Source organism: Felis catus, chromosome B3 (assembly GCF_018350175.1).
Source record: "Felis catus isolate Fca126 chromosome B3, F.catus_Fca126_mat1.0, whole genome shotgun sequence".
Lineage (NCBI taxonomy): Eukaryota > Metazoa > Chordata > Mammalia > Carnivora > Felidae > Felis > Felis catus.
In genome coordinates, this window is record NC_058373.1 from 47,845,278 (window position 1) to 47,858,002 (window position 12,725).

The following is a 12,725-nucleotide window of genomic DNA, read 5'->3' on the forward strand; positions in this document are numbered from 1 at the left end:
CCTCCTTAATTATGATATAATGCCCTTCTTCATCTGTTGTTATGGTCTTTATTTTAAAATCTAATTTGTCTGATATAAGTATTGCTACTCAGGCTTTATTTTGACATCCATTAGCATGATAGTTGGTTCTCCATCCCCTTTCAGTCTGCAGATGTCTTTTTTTTTTAATTTTTCAAAGTTTATTTATTTATTTTGAGGGAGAAAGAACATGAATGGGGAAGGGGCAGAGAGAGAGGGAGAGGGAGATTCCCAGGCAGGCTCTGCACTGTCAGCGCAGAGCATAATATGGGGCTTGAACTCACAAATGCGAGATCATGACCTGAGCTGAAACCAAGAGTCAGATGCTTAACTGTCTGAGTCACCCAGGCACCCCAAACTGCAGATGTCTTTAGGTCTAAAATGAGTATCTTGTAGTCAGCATATAGATGGGCATTGGTTTTTTTTTAATCCGTTTTGATACCCTGTGTCTTTTGATTAGAGCATTTAGTCCATTTACATTCAGAGTTGATTATTGAAAGAAATGAATTTAATGCCATTGTATTGCTATGGAGTTGGTATTTCTGGTAATGTTCTTGGGTCCTTTCTGGTCTTTTTTGCTTTTGGTCTTTTTTGTTTTGTTTTGTTTTTTTCTCCACTCAGAGTCCCCCTTAAAATTTATTGCAGGGCAGGTCTAGTGGTCACCAACTCCTTTAGTTTTGTTTGTCCTTTTGTTTGTCCTTTTGTTTGTTTCTTCTATCCTTTCATTTTGGAGGTAAAGAAAAAATTAATAAAATAAAAAATTAAAAATAAAAAAAGTCAAATAAACGAAGCTAGAACCTAGGTGTGTTTCAGTCTGCTTGTTTAGATAAGCTTGACAGAAAAGAGAAAAGAGAGAAATGAAAAAATAACTTATAAAACAAATTTAAATATTAAAAAAGGGGCACCAGGGTGGCTCAGTCAGTTAAGTGTCTGACTTTATTTAGCTCAGGTTATGATCTAATGGTCCACGAGTTCAAGCCCTGCATGGCGCTCAGTGCTGACCACTCGGAGCCTGGATTCTGTTTCAGATTCTGTGTCTCCTTCTCTCCCTTCCCCTCCCCTGCTCATTCTCTCTCTCACTCTCTGTCTCTCTGTCTCAAAAATAAACATTAAAAAATTTTTTTTAATTAAAAAATTGAATAAAATAGTATAAAAGAGAATAAAGAAAATAAAGTAGAATAAAAAAATTAAAAAAATTTCCCTTTCTGTATCTAAGAAACAGAGAGAGAAAAAAGAAAATAACATAAAAACAGAAGCAAAGAAAATAAACAAACAAGCAAACCGAATGATATCCAAATGAAGTTATATCCATTTTTCCCTAGAACTGAAACTTTGCAGCACTGTAGTCTGTAGACTAAGCAGGTGGAAGTGATTTGTGCTGGTCCTCTGGGGGATGTGCCTGGAGTGTGCAGGTGGGCATGGCTTCGTGTAACAGCTCTGTTTTCTACTTGGTGGCACTGCTTAGCTCACTGGGGTTGTTCCACATGTGTGTGCATGTGCATGTGCATGCTTGCGGTGAAAATAGCTTCACCTGGCTCTCTAGTCTCTGGCACAGGAATTTCATGCCCTCACACACAAGCAGTCAAGCAACCGTCCTTTGTCTCAAGCTTCCATCTGCTCCATGCCTTTACTCTGTCTTTGTCCAAGCTGTCTGTCTTCCTGGTGTGGCCTCCAGAGATTTATCTCAGATGGGGCTGTGTTTCAAAATCCCACACTTCAGAGACCCCGGCATCTTGGATCCATGCTGATTCTCTGGGGTAGGGTATTCCTGGGCAGTGGCCAGGTTGTCCCAGAAAACATTCATGTGATCGCGCAGCAGCACTGTCTCAGAGTTTATGGTAAATCACAACACACAGCCAGTGCCAGGTTTTGCTCCACTCTGGGATCATTGTTAAAATATCAGTAAATGTGGCAGTTCTCCAGGGTCTGCTGAGAATCTTGCCCATAGGAAGGTTGTAGGGCCTCTACCAAATGCAGTGCAAGCAGAACTGCTTCTCCCCGTGAGAGACTTGGACCCCTCGAACTGTGCTGCCTGCTTTTGGGTATTCGCCCTACTTTTCCACTAGAGGACTGCCAGGCACTGAGCTCTGAAACTTCAGACTCTGTTCTCCATTCTGTATAAACTTCTGGCAGTATTAGAACCCTCTCCTTTCTCCCCATCAGTGATTTTGGAGAACAAATGTCTTGTCCTGTCTCCTGTGAGTGTTTTTACTCTTTGTTTCTCTCCAGCTACTTTTGGGGTGTGTGCTTTTTTTGCATGATCAGGATGTGCTGCAGTTTCCCCTTTTTCTTAATCTCTCGGTCCTCTCTCTGCAAAAATGGCTCCCTACCCTCCATGGCTCTGTGGGGTTTTTCCTCCCCCAATTCACTTCTATTCATTGCGTAACTGCCAAATTCTCTGGCTCAAATTATGCAGATTATTGCATTAATCCTTCAATCAATTTCCTAGGTGTTCAAAATGGTGTGATGCTGATCCAGCGGATGTCAGGGACTAGACAAGCTTAGGGTCCCCATACTACTTTGCCATCTTAACTCCATCCTGTTGTGTACTTTTTCTTACATGGATGGAGAAATACCAAATGTCAATGTATATCTTTCATTACTGATATTTTCTGCCATATATTGCACTTCTAAGATTGTTAATATTATTTGCGATATGGATGATTCTCTCACAATTGTATTATAAACCCATCCTTTAGCATTTTTTAAATATAATTTATTGTCAACTTGGCTTCCATACAACACCCAGTGCTCATGCCAACAAGTGCCCTCCTCAATGCCCATCACATACTTTCTCCTCTCCCCCACTCCCCATCAACCCTCAGTTTGTTCTCTGTATTAAAGAGTCTCTTATGGTTTGCCTCTTTCCCTCTCTGTAACTTTTTTCCCCTCCCTTTCCCCTCCCCCCTGGTCTTCTGTTAAGTTTCTCAAGATTCATATATGAGTGAAAACATATGATGTCTTTTTCTCTCACTGACTTATTTCACTTACCATAATATCTTTCAGTTCCATCCACATTGCTGCAAATGGCAAGATTTCATTCTTTCTCATTGCCAAGTAGTATTCCATTGTGTATATAAACCACGTCATCTTTTTTTAAAATTAATTTATTTAAAAAAATTTTTTTACATTTACTTATTTCTGAGAGACCGAGAAAGAGAGAGAGAGAGAGAGAGAGAGAGAGAGAGAGAGCGAGAGTGCGTGAGTGAGGGAGGGGCAGAGAGAGAGGGAGACACAGGATCCGAAACAGGCTCCAGGCTCTGAGCTGTCAGCACGGAGCCTGACGCAGGGCGCGAACTCATGAACCACGAGATCATGACCTGAGCTGAAGTCGGACACTCAACTGACTGAGCCACCCAAGCGCCCCTAAACCACATCTTCTTTATCCATTCATCAGTTGATGGACATTTAGGTTCTTTCCATAATTTGGCTATTGTTGAAAGTGCTGCTTTAAATATTAGGGAACATGTGCCCCTATGCATCAGCACTCCTGTATCCCTTGGGTACCCTCCTAGCAGTGCTCTTGCTGGGTCATAGGGTAGTTCTATTTTTAGTTTTTTGAGGAACTTCCGTACTGTTTTCCAGAGCAGCTGCACTAGTTTGCATTCCCGCGAACGGTGCAAGAGGGTTCCCATTTCTCCACATCCTCTCTAGCATCTATAGTCTCCTGATTTGTTCATTTTAGCCACTCTGACTGGCGTGAAGTAATATCTCAGTGTGGTTTTGATTTGTATTTCCCTGATGAGGAGTGACGTTGAGCATCTATTTATGTGCCTGTTGGCCATCTGGATGTCTTCTTTAGAGAAGTGTCTATTCATGTTTTCTGCCCATTTCTTCACTGGATTATTTGTTTTTCAGGTGTAGAGTTTGGTGAGGTCTTTATAGATTTTGGATACTAGCCCTTTGTCCGAATGTCATATGCAAATATCTTTTCCCATTCCATTGGTTGGTTGCCTTTTAGTTTTGTTGATTGTTTTCCTTTGCAGTGCAGAAGCTTTTTATCTTGATGAGGTCCCAGTAGTTCATGTTTGCTTTTAATTCCCTTGTCTTTGGAGAAGTATCAAGTAAGAAATTGCTGCGGCTGAGGTCAGAGAAGTTTTTTCCTGCTTTCTCCTCTAGAGTTTGGATGGTTTCCTGTCTCACATTCAGGTCCTTTATCCATTTTGAGTTTATCTTTGTGAATGGTGTAAGAAAGTGGTCTAGTTTATCCTTCTGCATGTTGCTGTCCAGTTCTCCCAGCACCATTCATTAAAGAGACTGTCTTTTTTCCATTGGATATTCTTTCCTGCTTTGTCAAAGACTAGTTGGCCATCCTTTTGTGGGTCTAGTTCTGGGGTTTCTATTCTATTCCATTGGTCTATGTGTCTGTTTTTGTGCCAATACCATGCTGTCTTGATGATTACAGCTTTGTAGTAGAGGCTAAAGTCTGGGATTGTGATGCCTCCTGCTTTGGTCTTCTTCAATATTACTTTGGCTATTCGAGGTCTTGTGGTTCCATACAAATTTTTGGATTGCCTGTTCTAGCTTTAAGAAGAATGCTGGTGCAATTTTGATTGGGATTGCATTGAATGTGTAGATTGCTTTGGGTAGTATTGACATTTTAACAATATTTATTCTTCCAATCCATGAGCACAGAATGTTTTTCCATTTCTTTGTATCTTCTTCAATTTCCTTCATAAAATTTCTATAGTTTTCAGCATACAGATCTTGTACATCTTTGGTTAGGTTTATTCCTAGGTATTTTATGCTTCTTGGTGCAATTGTAAATGGGATCAGTTTCTTTATTTGTCTTTCTGTTGCTTCATTATTAGTATATAAGAATGCAACTGATTTCTGTACATTGATTTTGTATCCTGCGACTTTGCTGAATTCATGTATCAGTTCTAGCAGACTTTTGGTGGAGTCTGTTGGGTTTTCCCAATAATATCATGTCATCTGAAAAAAGTGAGTGCTTGACTTCATCTTTGCCAATTTTGATGCCTTTGATTTCCTTTTGTTGTCTGATTGCTGATGCTAGCACTTCCAACACTATGTTAAACAGCAATGGTGAGAGTGGACATCCCTGTTGTTTTCCTGATCTCAGGAGGAAAACTCAGTTTTTCCCCATTGAGGATGATATTAGCTGTGGGCTTTTCATACATGGCTTATGATGTTTAAGTATGTTTCTTCTATCCCGACTTTCTCGAGGGTTTTTATCCAGAAAGGATGCTGCATTTTGTCAAATGCTTTTTCTGCATTGATTGACAGGATCATATTGTTCTTATCTTTTCTTTTATTAATGTGATGCATCACATTGATTGATTTGCAAATGTTGAACCAGCCCTGCAGCCCAGGAATGAATCCCACTTGATCATGGTGAATAATTCTTTTTATATGCTGTTGAATTCGATTTGCTAGTATCTTGTTGAGAATTTTTGCATCCATGTTCATCAGGGATATTGGACTGTAGTTTTCTTTTTTTGCTGGGTCTCTGTCTGGTTTGGGAATCAAAGTAATACTGGCTTCGTAGAATGAGTCTGGAAGTTTTCCTTCCCTTTCTATTTTTGAAACAGCTTGAGAAGGATAGGTATTATCTCTGCTTTAAATGTCTGGTAGAATTCCCCAGGGAAGCCATCTGGTCCTGGACTCTTATTTGTTGGGAGATTTATGATAACTGATTCAGTTTCTTTGCTAGTTATGGGTCTGTTCAAATTTTCTATTTCTTCCCATTTGAGTTTTGGAAGTGTGTGGGTGTTTAGGAATTTGTCCATTTCTTCCAGGTTGTCCAGTTTGTTGGCATATAATTTTTCATAGTATTCCCTGGTAATTTCTTGTATTCCTGAGGGATTTGGTTGTAATAAATCCATTTTCATTCATGATTTTATCTAATTGGGTCCTCTCTCTTTTCTTTTTGAGAAGCCTGGCTAGAGGTTTATCAATTTTGTGTATTTTTTCAAAAAAACAGCTCTTAGTTTCATTGATCTATTCTACTGTGATTTGGTTTCTATATTGTTTATTTCTGCTCTGATCTTTATTATTTCTCTCCTTCTGCTAGGTTTGGGTTTTTTTTCTTTTTTTTTTTTTTTTTTTTTTTTTTTTGCTGTTCTGTGTCTAGCTCCTTTAGATGTGCTGTTAGATTTTTTATTTGGGATTTTTCTTGTTTCTTGAGATAGGCCTGGATTGCAATGTATCTTCCTCTTAGGACTGGCTTTGCTGCATCCCAAAGGGTTTGGATTGTTGTGTTTTCCTTTTCGTTTGTTACTATATAGTTTTTAAATTATTCTCTTATTGCCTGGTTGACCCATTTGGTCTTTAGTAGGATGATCTTTAACCTCCGTGTATTTAGAGGTTTTCCAAACTTGTTCCTGTGGTTGATTTCAAGTTTTGTAGCATTGTGATCTGAAAGTGTGCGTGATATGATCTCAATTCTTTTATATTTATTGATGGCTCTTTTGTGACCTAGTATGTGATCTACCTTGGAGAATGTTCCATGTGCACTCAAGAAGAAAGTATATTCTGTTGCTTTAGGATGTAGAGTTCTAAATATATCTGTCAAGTATATCTGCATCCAGTGTATCTCTCAGGGCCATTGTTTCCTTACTGATTTTCTGTCTAGATGATCTGTCCATTGTTGTAAGTGGAATATTAAAGTCCCCTGCAATGACCACATTCTTACCAATAAGATTGCTTATGTTTGTGATTCATTGTTGTTTATACATTTGGGTGCTTTTGAATTTGGTGCATAGACATTTATAATTGTTAGCTCTTCCTAATGGATAGACCCTGTAATTATTCTATAATGTCCTTCTCCATCTCTTGTTACAGCCTTTAGTTTAAAGTCTAGTTTGTCTGATATAAGTATGGCTACTCAAGCTTTCTTTTGACTTCCAGTTGCATGATAGGTAGTTCTCCATCCCCTTACTTTCAATCTGAAGGTGCCCTCTGGTCTAAAATGGGCTTCTTGTAGACAGTAAATAGATGGGCCTTGTTTTTGTATCCATTCTGATATCCTGTGTCTTTTGATTGGAGCATTTAGTCCATTTACATTCAGTGTTACTATTGAAAAGATGTGGGTTTAGAGTCATCGTGTTTTCTGTAGGTTTCATGCTTGTAGTGATGTCTCTGGTAGTTTGTGGTCCTTACAACGTTTCACTCACAGAGTCCCCCTTAGGATCTCTTATAGGGCTGGTATGGTGGTGATGAATTCCTTCAGTTTTTGTTTGGGAAACCCTTTATCTCTCCTATTCTGAATGGCAGGCTTGCTGGATAAAGGATTCTTGGCTGCAGATTTTTCCTGTTCACCACATTGAAGATTTCCTGCCATTCCTTTCTGGCCTTCCAAGTTTCAGTAGATAGGTCTGCTACTACCCTTATGTGTCTATCTGTATATGTTAAGGCCCAGTTATCCCTAGCTGTTTTCAGAATTCTCTCTTTATCCTTGTATTTTGCCAGTTTCACACTGACATGTGGTGCAGAAGATCCATTCATGTTACCTCTGAAGGGAGTTCTCTGTGCCTCTTGGATTTCAGTGTCTGTTTCCTTCCCCAGATTGGGGAAGTTCTTAGCTATGATTTGTTCAAGTACACCTTCAGTCTCTTTCCCTCTCTCTTCTTCTTCTGGAATTCCTATGATATGGATATTGTTCTGTTTGATTGAATTGCTTAGTTCTCAATTTGCCTAAATCCCCTGGATTTTTTTCTCTTTTTCTCAGCTTCCTTTTTTCCATAATTTTATCTTCTTTTTTTTTTAATTTTTTTTTCCAACGTTTATTTATTTTTGGGACAGAGAGAGACAGAGCATGAACGGGGGAGGGGCAGAGAGAGAGGGAGACACAGAATCGGAAACAGGCTCCAGGCTCTGAGCCATCAGCCCAGAGCCCGACGCGGGACTCGAACTCACGGACTGCGAGATTGTGACCTGGCTGAAGTCGGACGCTTAACCGACTGCGCCACCCAGGCGCCCTATAATTTTATCTTCTAATTCACCTATTCTCCCCTCTGCCTTTTCAGTCCTTGCCATGGCTGCCTCCATTTTATTTTGTACCTCATTTATAGCATTTTTGAAATTCATCATGAATATTTTTTAGGTCCTTGATCTCTGCAGCAATAGATTCTTTGCTATCTTCTATGCTTTTTTCAAGCCCAGCGATTAATCTTATGACTATTATTCTAAATTCTTGTTCAGTTATATTACTTATATCTGTATTGATCAATTCTTTAGCTGTCACTTCTCCTGGCATTTCTTTTGAGGAGCATTCTTCTGTTTTGTCATTTTGGCTAGTTTTCTGTCCCTTATGAGTTCTAAAAACTTATTATGTGCTCTGCACCTGTAAGCACTGCTATATTAAAGGAGGGTCATACACTGTCCAGGGCCTGGACCTTCAGGAGGTGTTTTTTGGAGAGTGTTATTTGGTCTCTGTTGTTGTGACTTTGGTTATTTTATTTCCCTACTCGTAGTGATGTTTTGGACCTTCCACCAGGTGTGCTTTGATTTGTTCCTTCAAGTAGCCTTGGAAAGGAAAATGAACAGACAAACATACAGAAAACAAAACACGCAAACACACAAACAAGTTAAAGAAAACACCAAAACAATGCGAAAGCAAAAGCAAGAAACACCAGCCTCAAATAAAGAACAGGGTGGAGGTGGTGCTGATGGAAGAGCATATACAAAGAGAGAAGTGACAAGGGCGGGGAGGAAAAAGAGAAAATAAACATTGACTGGGCAGAGAGACTAAATGGCTTAATCCAGAGAGAGAGAGAAAGGAAAATAAAGAAGCAGGGGTGGAGTGGGGAAAGAAATGAAGATAAAGTTGCCCAGACAGAGAAACTATGGGGGCTTGATTATTCCAGAGGGAGAGAAAGGAAAGTAAAGAAGGAGGTGTGGAATATGTATCAAGAGAATGGATTAAATATGTCTCCTTAAATAAACCAACAACCAGGGTAACCAGACTAGAGGAGGGAAGAGATAAGGAGGAGAAAAGGAAGGAAGAATATATCTGTATAACAAGAACTGTCCAAGAATTAATGAAGGTAATGCAGCAGCACTGGTCTGGAGGAGGGGCTGTCTGGTTCCTCTGCCTCTATCCCGCACCAGTAGATATGCAGTATACCTGGCATGGAGGGGCCTAGTTTGGTGTGGGCAAGTTCCCCCCTCCACTGTGGGCCCTTAGGACCAATCCCTGAGGCCCCACTTTGGTAGTGGTGGGGGGAAAAATGGCGACCCGTTCCCCGTCCCCCCAGTTGCTTCTCCATGGACCCGTTGTACCAAATTACTCTGAACTGCCCTCACTGTGCTGGGTGCAGACCAGGTGGTCTTTCTCACTCCTCTGACTCCCATGCCCCTGTGCTTGGCTAGGATTCAAACTTCCCTTCTATGTGCCGTGGTACTGGAGAAGTGCCTCTCCATGGCGCATGATATGTGGTCACTGCCTGCACTCCAGGGGTGGGGGTGGGGGATCACTTCCTCTTCCTTTAGCATTTTTATAAAATATTCTCTTTTTTTGTCTTAATGTTTGATAACTTTTAGGCTCACAACCCTTGTTTTCCTGTGGTTTCCATTTGCCTAATATATTGTTTACCCTTTTATTTTTAACCATTCTGAATCACTTTATGCCTCTTGGTTTGTGATCCTATGTGAAAATCTCTTGTTTTGGCACTTATGTTAAACTTACTTGTATTCGTTGATATGATTTATTTTGGTCTTGGTTCTGTGACAATTTTTATTATCTTTTTTTAAAAGTCTTTCACCATGTGATTGCTTCACATGTATGTAGCTTCAGTTTTTAGGGAATGCTGATATAATTCTAGTAGTCTTATATTCATTTTGCCATTCTGTAAAATTAGAGTTGGTTAAAGTATTCTTAACCCACTTGTTGTTACCTTCTCCTCTCCTGCCTGATTTTAGTCATTATTATTTTTCTAAGTATTTATCTTTGTACTATTAAAACTGCTCATACATATACTACTTCGTTTGGTAGCTCTAAATGATATTCTTTGCTGTACTGCTATTATATGTGAGGCAGTCTATGACCTTTCTCAAGCTTACTTATGCTTACTGTCCTTTTACCCCCTCCCAGTTTTTATTTGTTGGTTGTATAATGTTTTCATTGCCAGGGCATATAACATTTGCATTTGACTTTGTTAACCTTATTTCTATATTTGTTTTAATCTTTTTTCACAGTAAATATGTTGATTACCAGTCTGTTTGTCATGGTTTTTAGTTATCTGTTGGGCTGAAGTTCATCCTCTAGTAATTTCCTCAAACATGGCCTGGGAACAGCATTTTTTGATGTCTTTCATATTCAAAACAGTTCGATTATCCATTCTCAAAAGGACAGTTTGTCCAGATATAAAGTAAGTTGGATCCTACTTTGAGGATCTTGTTTGTGGTGCTCCTGTTTTACAATATTGAATGTTGCTGTTGAGAAATCTGGGATAAGCCTGAATTATTTTGCCCTTTGTAAGTGATTTGACCTTTTTGCATGCAGTCCATAGAATTTCTTTATTTTGGAAGACTGATAATTTTATAATGACATGACTTAGTGTTGGGATTTGAGAATTTATTTTAGTGTAATTTTCTTGATTAATATTTAAAAATATTTTTTCCATGTAATTATTTTGCCTTTTGAAGGGGAGAGGAGAATTTGTCCAATATGCATTCATTTGATGTCCTTTGTCTGGCATAAATATTTTCTTCTTTTAACACTTAATTTTTTTTATTTGCTCTTCTTATTATTAACCTCTGTGTCCTTCATTTTATTTTCCAATGCCTGTTCACCACTGTTGTCTAATTTGTCTTTATCTCTCTGATTTTATTTTCTTACTTTTCCCTCAGTTTTGCCACTCTTTTTAATGTCTTTTTGGTCTTGCCATCTCTTCTTGTTTTATGGTCTTCCAAATAGATACAGTTGTGTCATTAAGGTTTTAAAATTTGCAACAAAAATTTTGGTCACTGTTTTCATCTGCATCTGGTCCATGGCGTTTTTGTCTGAATTTTACGTTTTCCTTCTTTTATCCGAAAGTATTTTTGTTCAGATGTAAGTTTCTATCATAGTGAAGAAGAAGTTGGATTTTCTTGGGCTAGCTCTTTTGTACAAAGCTCCTTTAGGGAAGCCAAGGTTGCCATAATAATCTCACATTCTATTAGCTGGTTTATATAATAACTCTTTGCTGGGCAGAAGGTTTCCTGCAAATGTGAGTTGTGTGTCTGACTTTATAGCATTGCCTTGTCTACTTCTCTGTACCAAATGAAGTCTGAGGGACTTCTGTCATCCTACTTGCCCCAGCATCTGCACCTGTTTTTGCGAAGAAAAGATATAGCTTTGCACTTCAGGATGTGTTTTTCATCTTTAGCAAATTTTTGCTGACACTTTCTAAGATCTGTTACTATTGGGTCCTTTTGACTTCTCTGTTCTACTTCCACCTGCATGTCTTCTGTCTGATCTTAGCTGCTTTGGGTAGTACTGTCATATGTTGTAGAGTCTGTGGATTTTATGTGGTTCTTAGTTTCAATGAAAGTGAAATTTTTAGAATTTGGTTGTTGTGGCTTTGGATGAGTCCTAGGAAAAGGGGGAAATGTTGACTTATGTAGGCTGATCATATGGGAACTTCTAATTTACTATTTATTTTTTTATTTAAAATATTTTTATAGTGTTAATTCACTTCTTAGAGACAGAGAGAGACAGAGTGTGAGCAGGGGAGGGGCAGAGAGAGAGGGAGACAGAGAATCAGAAGCAGGCTCCAGGCTCTGAGCTATTAGCACAGAACCCTACGGGCGGCTTGAACTCACAAACTGTGAGATCATCACCTGAACCCGAAGACAGACGTTCAACCAACTGAGCCACCCAGGCACCTCTGTATTTTAGTATTTAAAAATAGCATCTCTCCGTCTTTGTTTTGAAAATCTTACCTAAATATTTAGGTACTAACAAAGCACTAGCACATGGCCATCTACTGGGAGGACTGAAGATGAAAATGGTGCTAAGATGGTATCTTCTGTTTAAAATTACAGTGTATGGCATTAAAGTTTAATACTTTCGAATGGCTAACCGAGGACAATAAGGGATAACCTAGAGCTACAGTGAAGGGCTAGAACCAAAAGGGTTTTAGACTGAATAAAAGATGACCAGGTGATCTTAGACCATACCTCAGCCATACCATCCATAGCTTTTTCTATCCTCCTGTAAAACCTTCCTTCTAAGCCTAATTCTCATTTAAGTTGCTTTCTTGCCTTTTGACTTCTGGATATTTTCTGTGGGATTCTGTGCTTTTCTCTCAGTTACTAAATTTTCTGAACTAGGTTGTCCATTCTTGGTTTTCAGTGATTTATTCCTCATCTGTCTTACAGGGATCTGAAACATTGCTTAAAATATACTGTGGATGAAAAAAAAAAAGATACTGTGAATGAAACTAATGTAGCATTGTATGACAACTATACTAAAAAATAGACACTTTGAGACTTAATATTTATTTTTAAAATCAGATCCTGTTTTATTTAAAAGAAAAAATAGAGGCACAGAAAGCGGTTGATCATCTATTATGTATATCGTAATTTATGAGTAATTAAGGTAACTTTACCTCTTATGGGTGTACCAAATTAGATGTTTCTGAAAAATACAACCTTGTAACACACTCTACTATAGACTACTTATTTTGTAGATTTCAGGAAAGTATTGAATCTCAAATATGACTCAAGAGCTCCTACAGTCTGAAAACCAGGTTTGTTGTTTG

General features: G+C 38.8%; 1 protein-coding gene across 18 annotated transcripts in view; it reads left to right on the top strand.

Annotated features, from left to right (window-relative positions):
* Positions 1–12,725, top strand: part of ZNF280D (zinc finger protein 280D) — a 327,277-nt gene that overhangs the window by 229,374 nt on the left and 85,178 nt on the right. The window lies entirely within an intron of this gene.